The 12,077-nt window shown below is 37.0% G+C and overlaps 1 pseudogene; it reads left to right on the top strand.

Annotated features, from left to right (window-relative positions):
- The window catches only part of LOC134327093 (C-type lectin domain family 4 member F-like), a 48,961-nt pseudogene extending 37,578 nt beyond the window's left edge, over positions 1 to 11,383 (top strand).
- The last annotated feature ends 694 nt before the right edge of the window (positions 11,384 to 12,077 follow it).

The following is a 12,077-nucleotide window of genomic DNA, read 5'->3' as shown; positions in this document are numbered from 1 at the left end:
TCTATGGGATTTAAAAAGCGTTTGGTTATTATTTTAAGTAGTATTTACTTTTTAGTAACGCCATGTGTGCGCAGGCTTATCAGCATAACAACCTTTTCATTACTCCGCTGTTTGAGTAGCGCAGTGGGCAGAGCGCATCACGCATATTTTCCACCCAAGGTTCGAATCCGGCTTAGGGTGAAACTAAAGTAACACAAGCAGGGCCGGCACTATTGGGGCGCTGGGGTGCCCCCCAGATTTTCTCAATGCCCTCTTAAGCGACGCAGTCCAGAACTGGGGCTGCATATCAGTGTGAAGGTGGATGATGTAAAAATGTTGTTCGCACTATTGAGAAAAAATGTTACATGATGTTGTTTTGCCTAAAATATGGTTCTGATTTATTATTATAAAGCATGAAAATAATAAATGTTAAACAGCCTAAATAAACCATTTTGATAATGTTCCTATGACGGTGTAAGACCCGTTATATTTTTTATAGGTGCAACCCTAACACCCCCACCCTATGCCTTCCACCAACCCGGCAGCCCAGGGTGTTCCTTATTTCCAGTTCTGAAAGTTGGCAACCCTATAACATACATAAATTATTTACGTTTTTTTGCTCTACTGTAAAATGCAGAGTACATTGTACTCATTTGAGTACACATTTAAATGTGCTAAAAGATTTAAGTTTAATAAACAAATAAAATTACTTTTCAATCAGATTAACTTAAAAAAGTTAATTTACGTGCAAGTCCGTCTTTTTCAGCTTGCTGTCGGTGAATCAGGCAAAAATGATTTTCTTGTGTTCGGGTAGCCATTTGTTTTAACTTTTGTAACCTGTTGTTGCAAATTACTTTTTGCTTTTCATTTAAGGCTTTTTGCTAAAGTAAACTTGTCTTTCTCGAATGTCTTTGTTAAACTAAGTCGACGAACATTTTCTTCCTGACTGTGCTGTTTTTGAGTAGCATGTGCACCAGTCTAACGGGGCTTTTTCATCTTCCATTAACCCAGGGGTCTCAAACTCAATTTACCTGGGGGCCGCAGCCGCTGGAGGTAGAATCTAGGAGCGGCTGGGTCGCATCAAGTATTCCACAAAAAAAGGGTTTCAGGTATTCCAAACAAAAGTACAACTGATCCAAACTTCTGAATCTTTATTAATAACAGTTCAGAACATGAACAATTCTTCAGAACAGAGGCTTCTTTTACCTACTCTTTGCTGCCAGAAACCTTCAAAGATCCATTATTCCCAGAATTGTTTTACATCTTGAAGGTTTTCTTTGGGTCATTTAGTGAAAGTCACAACACTTGTAACCGTGACTTGTTTTGAGTTATGAGATTTGCAGTGTGATTGTTGTTTGATATTTGTTGGTGATGAAAAGAAGGCTGGTCTATAGAATCCACAATTAATGCCAACTTCACTGGTTATACAGTTTGAAAATGTTTTATGGGATGTTCTGTATTAAAATGACACATTACACATCCCTAAATGTTTTAAATGTTCTATCAACATGTTTTTTCTATTAAATTTTAATTAAAAACAACTATTGTGAGATATATCCACTTGTCCTGTTTGCATTACACAGGAGAGACCCCCCCTATTGTTAAGAAAAAAAATTTTTACTAACACAAGTAACGAAGTAACGCTTTACTCTGAGTACGTTTTAAATGAGTTACTTTTTTACTTGAGTAGGTTTTTAGACTAGTAATTTTACTCGTATTTCAGTAAAAATGATTTAAAGTAGTAGTACTTTTACCTGAGTACAATATTTTAGTACTCTTTCCACCTCTGCCCAATACCTGAGTGTTTGGGATATTATTCAGAAAGCCCTTTCTATATATTCTGAGAGGAATTTGAAAATTGTATCATTGTTCATAGCTTTTTTGAGCACTTAGTTTTTCTTATCATTATTAAATTTATCTCTCAGGTGTTTATGCATTTCACATTCATAAACAAAGTGATCTAGATTTTATTCTTTTTGTTTACATCCTACACATCCTTCTGCTCTACCAAATCTCTCTGCCACTGAGCTAACTCTGGTGTCCATGTTACTTCACCTCTCTTAATTCTTAATATCAAGTGCATTGTCTGTTTTATATATTTTAAATTCTTGCTCTTTTTGATTAAATTGTTCTTGGTAAATTAGTTTTCTTTTGCGATCGCACCTTTCTGTCCTCTGTACCGTGCACTGGCTGACAGGATATATTTTCCTTCCACTTGGTGTCGCTCTGAATCACGTTTCAGCCAAGTGACGTTGCTAATACGTTGCTAAGTGAAAAAAAGAATAAAAAGCGAAGCGTAAAGAGTTGCGCAACGACTCGGCAAAATAGGTGCATGTGAGAAAACCGCGCGGGCCGCACTAACAATGAACTTTGACGTTATGTCGGGGGCCACAAAATATCGGCCTGCGGGCCGCGAGTTTGAGACCCCTGCATTAACCCAACTCCAGTCTAATTTTGTTGTACTTTACTTAACAATTTTGTTTAAAATAAATGATCTTAAGGTTGACACTAAATAAATAATCAAACAGCGCTGCTTTATTTGCCGTATTTAGGCTACATGCTAGCATGTTAGCATGCTAGCCTTCATACGAAGCAAAGAGTGTGCTGGCTTGTTTTATTTTAATCCTTAAATGAATGTTATTAATGTTGATTTATAAAACGGATAGTTCCGGTCAGGGCCGGCGCTAGGGGGGGCTGAGGGGGGCATTGCCCCCCCAAATTGTGTCTTTGCCCCCCCAAGCACAATGCAAGCAACGGCTATTTTTAAAATTATCTCTGAACCAATCACAAAAATGCATTTTGTTTTACAGTGTGAAGATATTTCCTTGCTTATTCCTGATTGGCTCTTTGAGTCATATAAAAATCGGCAGACTGCCCCAAACAGTTCAGTTCGGCAGTATATGTTCTGTTAGTGTGAGCGAGAGGCAGGTATACTGGTAAACACTTTTTTTTTACAGAATTAGTATTCTTTTGTTTTCTTTATATTTTAATTTCCCAATAATATAAATATTCTCACTCATTCCTATTTCCACGTTTGAATATTCTCAGTCTGTGTGTAGGTACATTTGTCAGCTTTGACTTAAATTTGTATTAAAGCCTTTCAAGAAATAGAGTTGTTCTATTAGTAATGGCAATTTAATTAAGGGGGCGTATTAAAATGAAATACAATTAGATAATCTTTTTTCTCCATTTACATAATCAACATGTATTTTTTAATCATTGGGTTTTAAGTTTAAGTTCGAAAACATGCATTTTTATTTCTTTACCTCATACATCACTTTAAGCCAGTATCAATAGCTTGGCTGTCATCATTCATGCACAAATCAAGCCTTGAATATATTTCTGGCTTCAAAAACATGACTATCAACATGCCCCCTCATTAGGTTTTACTGCCCCCCCAAGCAAAGTAGTCCAGAACCGGGGCTGGTTCCGGTCCTAAAATCTGATTGGCTGAGCCGCGTTCGAAGCCGTTGTAAAATTAAGCAATAGAACACGAGAGGAAGTGTGTTATCGCGAATAACATCACGGCTGTGATAACACACGACCTCGAGTGTTCTATTGCTTTTATACAACAGTTTTTACAAAATAAAGAAAGAAAATAAATCAAAAAGTAGTTCCACAACGAATATAAAGTTTAACACTACAAAGCAGACATCCCAAGTTGCAAAAACTCATTTTAGGGAGGTAAGAACAACAAGAAGAAGAAGGCAAGAACCTCCGAAGGGCAAAAAAAAGAAATAAAAAAACCTCTCGCACACACCAAAGGATATGGATGAAAACAGAACTACTAGGAGCTGCTAACTGGCTTAACTAACTGTTCGCGTTACAAACACATTAATGTTCCCTACATAGTGCACTAGATTGTGTATCAGATCACGGATATATGTTCCGTACATAGTGCACTAGAAAGTGAATTAGACAATTGGTTATGTTCCCTACACAGTGCGCTAGATTGTATATCAGATAACGGATTTAAAACGTGACCGGGAAAAAAAGTCTGTGTCGCCTGCGTGCGCGTTTGTGTGCATGAAGCTTGTCGTTAATGGCAACGCGTCAGCGGAGTAATACCATTGTGGTGTGAAAAGGCCGTGCTGTTATCACCAATATCAGCACGGCTAGAACGCTTCTCAACCAATCAGATTGTAAGGTCGGAACTACCTGTTGTATAATCCCCGATAAACGCACACCTATGACCACCTCACATCATTCCATATTAATACGCCACTGAAAAGAAAAAGTTAATGTTATGTTCGCCCTCATGTCGCCTAGCAACACTGTTAATCGAACTACCTTGCGTCGCGGAAGAACGCTTTATTGTAAGTTTATACACAATAAATACATTTATGAATTAAACATTGTTGTATTTATTGTATTTTATGTTGACCGCCGTTTTATAAAAGCAATAAGTCACTCGAGACCGTGCGTTACTGCTAAAATCATAGCAGTAACGCACGGCCTCTCGTGGCTTATTGCTTTAATTAATACTTCTGTTTCTTGTTTCTTTGTTTTGTTTTAGAAAGCTGCCAGCCAAACGTTAAGAAATCAGCTTGCTATGTGAAACTGACTACAGGTTCATGGTTACTCTAAAGAGCTGTTTGTGCTTTCATCAGAACTTTATATACAGTTTGTACAGTTTTCAAGATGTTTTCTTGACATGTTGTATTTTAAGTAAATACTTCTGAAGTGAAATAAAAGAAAAATAATTTTATTATTCTGTCTGTTTTTCCATAAACATTTCTAATTGACATTTAAAATGTAATTAACATTAAAACTAAGAAGAAATCTATATTTTTTTTTTCTCAAGATAATTAACCCTTTTCACATTTCCGGGTTTGGAATGCGGAAGTAAAAAATAGCAGGGTAAACAGTGCAGCTTAGCCGTACCGGTAAAATGGAGCAGCATAGCAAGTGCTACTGTAGCGGACCTTTTTGCTCTAAGAATAAAAGAAAACATCCACATTTAAGTTTTCACGACTTGAACATTTGCGCCTTAAATGGATTACTGCAATTAGGAGAGAAGAAGGTGCCAAATTTACTATTCTGCGTGGCAGTAGGTATGTGTGTAGCCTGCACTTCAAGCCTGAGGAGGTGTAAGTGAAAGATGGAGGCAGCAGAATAGACTTAGGAAGGGATCCGTTCCATCGCGATTTGCCTGGAATGATTTTGGGAGTCGGAAGGATCGTCAGGCACCATACAAGAGGGCAAGTACTCGCCTCGGTTTTAACATTGAAGCCGCAACGGGAGAGACAGACGAGCAGGAACCGGGAGCGATGCTAAATGAGCCTATGGCTAATGTTATGAGCATGATTACTGGCATCCTCCATCTCCCGGTGAGTAACATTACAACTAAATATAACAGTGTAAAGATACTATATTTATCTGAATAACAGTGTAAAGATGCAATACTTACCTGAATAACAGTCTAAAGAGTCTAGAATGTAGCCTGAATGAATGTCCAGCACATAATTTGACTTCCTTTTAGATATTTAATGTAAAAGAGTATCGTAATGTAATGTGTTCCTTCCTTTGTCACAGGTGCAGTGGATGCTGCATCTGCAAGGATACAGGAGCTGGAGCACAAGGTGATGGAGCTGGAGAATGAAATAAAGCAGATTCTGTTTCTGACAGACCAACCTAAGCTGAATCATTTCAATAATAATAACAACAATTCATTAACAGTCATTTTCAGGTTCTAGAATATTTCAGTTCAGATTCATGTGTTTTTTCTAATTTACTTCGTACAAAACTCTGCTTACATGCGTAAACCTTTAAATCACTTTTTTCTCCCTCAAGCAAATATGGTTTCTCTATGGTTAGTTGTTCAGGTGTTCTGGTTATTGTCTAGAGGATGTTTTTGTATGTTGATGTTGCTTCTGTTGAAACAACACTGAATATGGAAAAATGTTTCATGAATTAAGATGATCATTTTAATGAATTTAAGTAATTCAAGTTTGCATACTTTTATAAATATTTACTAATATAATAAATCAAATACATTTTAACCTGCTTTTATTCTGTGCCTTTTGTTTGATTGTCAATTCAGTTACGGTTATTAAAACTAATGCATTCTTTAGAACACAATATTAATATTGTCTCGGTGAACATGTTTATTTTTGAAGTGCATTTAAGGGTAAAATGTTTCTTTTTGTGCACTTAACTAACAAAAACAAATGTCTAAATATATCCTTAGTGCTGGTTTATGTACATTTTTTAAGGCAAAATTCAAACAGAAATAAGAAAATTCAATATTTCAACAAACAAATTATGCAAATTATGAACTCCATTACAGCGGCGCTTTGTTTACCCTGCTCAATGAAACCGGAAATACGTCATCGGGCTCTGTGAAAAGGGCGTATTGGGAAAAACAATTGGTATAACAAAAAAAAGAAAGTTTAATCAACTTCTCTTTTAGGTGTAATAACTTAATGATTTAAGTTAAGCTAACTCAAGTTTTCATTATACATTACTTAACTTTTTAGGGCAACCAGTTTCCTCAAATGTTTTAAGTAAATTGAACTTATCCGGGCTTACAGTGAGCTGTCAGCAGTAATACAGTCCTGGTTTGGGATGACCATCATTCTAACTTCCTTCCTCTTAAAGCATCACATATATCAGCATCAACTCACAGGCGCACACACACACACACTGAATCCTAACAGGAGAGCATCATATAGACCTGAGGACCTCCGGGCTGATACAGTAAAATGAAGATGTGCGATGAAATGTCTGCAAATGCTGAAGTAACTACAGGTCGACGGTTTCATACAAAGAAAAACAAAAATTCTCATGATGACATTTATATAAATGAGGACGAACTGCAGACCGGCGGCACCAGAAGTGACCAGAATAAGAAGAACTCAGGTGCAGTAAACACTGATTTATTTCTCAGTTTTCTGCATGTAAATTGTATTTAAGCAGCTATTAATAAACTCAGAAGTTAAATCATAAGGAACAAGATCATGAAGATGATCCTATATTTTAGGAGGCTTTGGACACAGGGGGAACATGCAAACTCCACACAAAAAAAGACGCTGGCCGCACGGTGGGGAACTAAACCCCGGCTCTGTCCTGCTGTGAGGAGATAGAATCAGAATCAGAATATCTTTGTTGTCATTATACCAGGTATAACAAAATTAAGGAAAAGCGCTACACAACTGTCAGCAGCTGTAGTCAGTTATAATAACTAAGAAGACTCCAAAGTTTTACACTCCTTCCCGCATGTTGCGATCTTCCTCAGCAGGTTTTTTGGCAGAACCAGCCATTAACCTTAGTACAATGGGTACCAAGGCTTTTTCCTATGTTGCACCTAAACTCTGGAACACACTCCCCACCCATATTCGAACATTGCAATCCATCGCAGAATTCAAAACGGCTCTTATAACTCTTAAATCTTTTTAAACTGGCTTATTCACTTTAACATATCTTGTACTTTTTGTTTTATGCTTGTGTGTTGTGATAATTTGTTTGTTAAATTGTAATAACTTATTGTATGTTTTAATTCTTGTTTTAGTTGATGTAAGGTGACCTTGAGTGTCATGAAAGGCGCCAACAAATAAAATGTATTATTAAAATGTATTATTAAAGTTAGATACTGGTAGTAGTAGCTCAGTGTTTAAGGTACCGGACTGATATTTGGAAGGTCACTGGTTCAAACCCCACCACTGCCTGATTGCTACTGTTAAGCCCCTTGTTGAGGCCCTTAATTCTCAGTTGCTTGCATTATATATGGGTGCAACTGCTGTTGATTTGGATAAAAGTGTTTGATAAATAAATTGTCCCAAAACTGCAGAATTTATTGGCTTTGACACACATTCAAAAATAAAACAGCTAGCTTCCTGAGTGAGGCTGTGAGTTTGTTTAGATTTAAAGTCATGCTTCTCCTTTTCTGTGTGGTCTTGTTTTCAATAGTGTGGTAGCGGCTGTGTGGTTTTTAATAAATATTAAACATTAAGATGGTGTGCTGTCAGCAATTAACAGGCGAACATCCACGCTCCAAAATGAAGTGATCGTCCATAATGAGGGCCTTCTTTTAAAAATTGTAATGTTGCATTCTGGTTTTTTTTTTGTTTGTTTGTTTGTTTGTTTGTTTGTTTGATTAAAGTATAGTTTGCACTTTCACAAGGCTGATTTTTTTGCTCTCATATAAAATTGAATAAGAGATTTTTGAATTCTGTCATAATATGATTAGATTCTGCAAACACCCATCACATCATCAATTATACAAAATAATGCTTTGCCTCATTAAATCACAATGTGCAAAGTAGGAACATTTGAAGCTGTTCATGGCTGGTCAAAGAAGAGTCAAGTCAAGTCAAATGTATTTGTAAAGCGCTTTGTCACTTATCTGGTCACTTCTGTAATTTAACTGTAATATATATAAATAATCTCTAGCTTGCACTTCTGGTTAGATGCTACTGCATTTCCTTGGCTCTGTACTGCCTTGGGTTCACTCTGCTCTATGACAAAGTTTAATCGAATCGAATCGAATCTTTTTTTTAGCTGGCATTGTCTCAAAGCAACTTTACAGAATCCAGAAATCAACAGACCAAAAACCCCTGTTGAGCAAGCCGAGGGCGACAGTGGCAACAGAAAAACTCCCTTAAAAATACAAGAAGAAACCTTGAGAGGAACCAGACTCCAACCTTGAGAAGAAGACACCATGGCATATTCATTATTCAAAAGGAAGATGACATAAAAATATTTTTCATGTTTTACCATAGCTTTATTCTGTTTTGTTATCACGTTGTGTCCAGTTTTCCTGGAATCACTGGACACAATGCAATAACTGGACACCAAACCATTGTGAGGCCTCAACCAACCCCCACCCTCATACAGAACCAATTATGTGTGTAGACACATGACAGCTGATAACACTGCTATGGATTCCAACCATGGATCTACATTTACATTTTAGCCATTTAGCAGACGCTTTTATCCAAAGCACAGCACTGTGACAGTATACTGTCTAAGCAATTGAGGGTTAAGGGCCTTGCTCAGGGGCCCAACAGTGTCAGCCTGGCAGTGCTGGGGCTTGAACCATCAACCTTTGGCTTACAAGTCCTGTACCTTAACCACTAGGCCACACCTGTCCCTTTCTAAGTGGTAGTGGGCTTGCAAAATTGACCACAACATTTACCACAGTGCCACTTGAGCGCTGGTAGAGAATACATTTACCTACATATAAGCACCTGTGGTCACTGCTCTGCTATTTTAAGGAGGCTCAGACAAACCTGTTTATATTAATGTAAATTACTGTGTATATTTGAGCATTTTAACTAATCACACATTTAATCACACGTCTTTAAAATATTTAACAAAGTCACGGTTTTAAATTTATAATGTGTAAACACTTTTATTATCTTGTCATATATTTAGTCTTAAATGTTTGACTGCATGTGGAGCTCACTGATGGATATGACTAAACGTGTGCTGGTGTCTCTTCTTCTCTAGGCTGTGAAACTGCAGCATACAGATTTTACAGACAAATTACAGCGGGCTTGTTACTGCTCTGTGTTCTCCTACTGGTCGTCATCATAGTGCTGGCTGTAAAGAAGGACCAGTTACAGAAGGAGAATGATGAATGTCAGAGTGTGGTTTTTCACCTTGGTAAGTAAATACTTTATTAAAGATTTCAGTCTATACGAAAACATGTTATTAGAAGTCACCGTGGGATTTTATAGCTGATTCTGTTTCATAAAGCTGCTGAAAAAAAAATGAATGTTCACATTCTGCAATGTTTCCCAAGACATCCCAACAGCCCCCAGAGCATAATACTACCACCACCATGTTTTTATGGTACTGTGTTGTTTGGTTTAAAAGCCTCACATTTTCTCTGCCAAATTTCCTATGTTGGCACAAAACTCTACTATAATACAGTGTTTGCTCAGTGGTTGGGATACTGGACTAGTCATCAGAAAGCTCCAAGCTGGCACTGTTGGACCCTAAAGTGAGGTTCTTAACCCTGTATTGTATTCAGTCATAATTGCAAGTTGCATTGGATGAAGGCGTCCACTAAATGTCACACTTGTAAATATAATCAGCGGCAAATGTAATCCAGAAACAAAAACATATGTGTCACTGTCCTCAGCCAACCAAGCTTTACAGCAGCATAAAGTTAAAGGCTGTAGTCAAAAAAAGAAGCCAACAAATCTAAATATTTTAATTGATCTTCCAGTCACACAATAAGATGTATTTGACTTCCACCTTTGGCATTAAATAGACAACAGGAAATAAGCCCCCCGCCCAAAAAAACTTAATTCTTTTTTATGTCCATAAATATGTTTTAGAGCAACAATGGATATATTTCAAGTCCAGTGTTTACAGCATCATAACTGAGAAGAAAAGCTGGAGCTTGAGCAGACAGGACTGTAAACAGAGAGGAGCAGATCTGGTGATCATTGACAGCAAAGAGGAACAGGTACAACTGGCACAGATTACTGTATTTATTTCGCTGACACAGTAGATTAAATAAAAGTGTTTGTTTCTCCCTAAACTATTGAAATAAGAAAGTAAGACTACATTATATTAACATCTCTAATAAGTGTATGTAAACTTGTGACTATTCACTATGGCATGGTGGCTTGGTAGGTGGTGTTAATGCTGATTTTTCCAGATCCAAGAGAACTGGGTTTAAGCATCACATCAAGTTACTCTCTCTGTGTAGTTATGTGGTACACTAATGTCCTCCCACCTACCAAAAACTACTAGGAGGAATGCCAGTAGGTGGAATGGCTACTTTAAAGTGCACCAGGTGTTAGTAAGTAAATAGATAAGCGTGTGTTGTGCCTGCAATGGATTGAACACTGAGTTCAGTGTTGTTAGGACAGACTCCAGTTACTTCAGCTCAGCAGGAAGTGGTTACAGAAGATAAATAAATCCATGATATCTTGGACAGAGTCTCAGTCCATTACAGGTCAGCACACACTCACCTGTTCACTTACTTACAAGAACAGTGGTGACTCAGTGGTTAACATACTGGGCTGTTGGTCAGAAAGTGTGATTGTTGGACTCCTGAGCATTTTATCTTGTGCTGTTTACAGAATTTCATCAGCGAATGTCTTCCTAACACCCGAGTTTGGATTGGTCTAAACGATATAGACACAGAGGGAAAGTGGATGTGGGTGGATGGAACAGCACTGAACACTGGGTAAGATATTACTGAACTGAACTTTCTCTTTGATGTAGTTATTGATTATTACTCGTGTCTGAAGATTTAGATCTGAAAATATAAACATTCTGTTTTCAGGTTCTGGAAGGACAGAGAACCCAATAATTATGGTGGAAATGAGAACTGTGTTGTAACTGGCTATGGCACAGCTTCTCCTTTGAAGAGCTGGAATGATTATCCTTGTAATTACGCTTTTGTTGGGATTTGTGAGAAACGTCTCTGACTTGATTAATGTAATTCAGTTGGGCTTCTGTCCTCCAGTTATTTGTAAAATGATTTGTTTTAATAAAACACCACAAACTTATTTTTCTGTACAAAATAATACAAGACCACATAAAAGGGAGTTTCATTAAAAATCAAGCAGAAAAAAATTAAATGACTGATAAAAGTGAGTGAGTGAAAGTAAATGGAATGGTATGTTTTGAAAACTGTATAATCTTTTGTGTGTAAAAACAAAAAAATAATCAAAAAATATTGTCATTTGTTTGTGTATAATCATACATTCATTGTGATCCAAGTTGAGAAGCTTGATTTTGTTGCTTAATAAAACACAGGTTAAAAATGATCACATCAGTGTAAATTATGGCACAAAGATAAAATTACTGCATGGACTTGCATGTAGGCGTTCGCATGTAAAAACACTGTGTGAAATACTGGAAACAATCATGAGTTTTCTGTTTTACAGCTACTGTGTGAATGTGCTAGTAGTCACATATGTAGTCTGTACTTTAACAGCACCACAAAAAGTAGTCACTGTAGTAATGGAATTAGTCAGACATAATGTGCTTGCTGTTCTGCTCAAGAAGAACCAGAGAAACTTTTGCCTTGTGCTGACAGAGTCTCAATTACATGCTTTCAGCTTAAATGATGTTTTGGGATGTGATCTTGGTGATATAAAACATTTGCACCCTCATTCTTATAAATAGTTTGA

This window comes from Trichomycterus rosablanca, chromosome 14, assembly GCF_030014385.1.
Source record: "Trichomycterus rosablanca isolate fTriRos1 chromosome 14, fTriRos1.hap1, whole genome shotgun sequence".
Classification (NCBI taxonomy): domain Eukaryota; kingdom Metazoa; phylum Chordata; class Actinopteri; order Siluriformes; family Trichomycteridae; genus Trichomycterus; species Trichomycterus rosablanca.
This window is presented reverse-complemented; position numbering and strand designations above follow the sequence as displayed.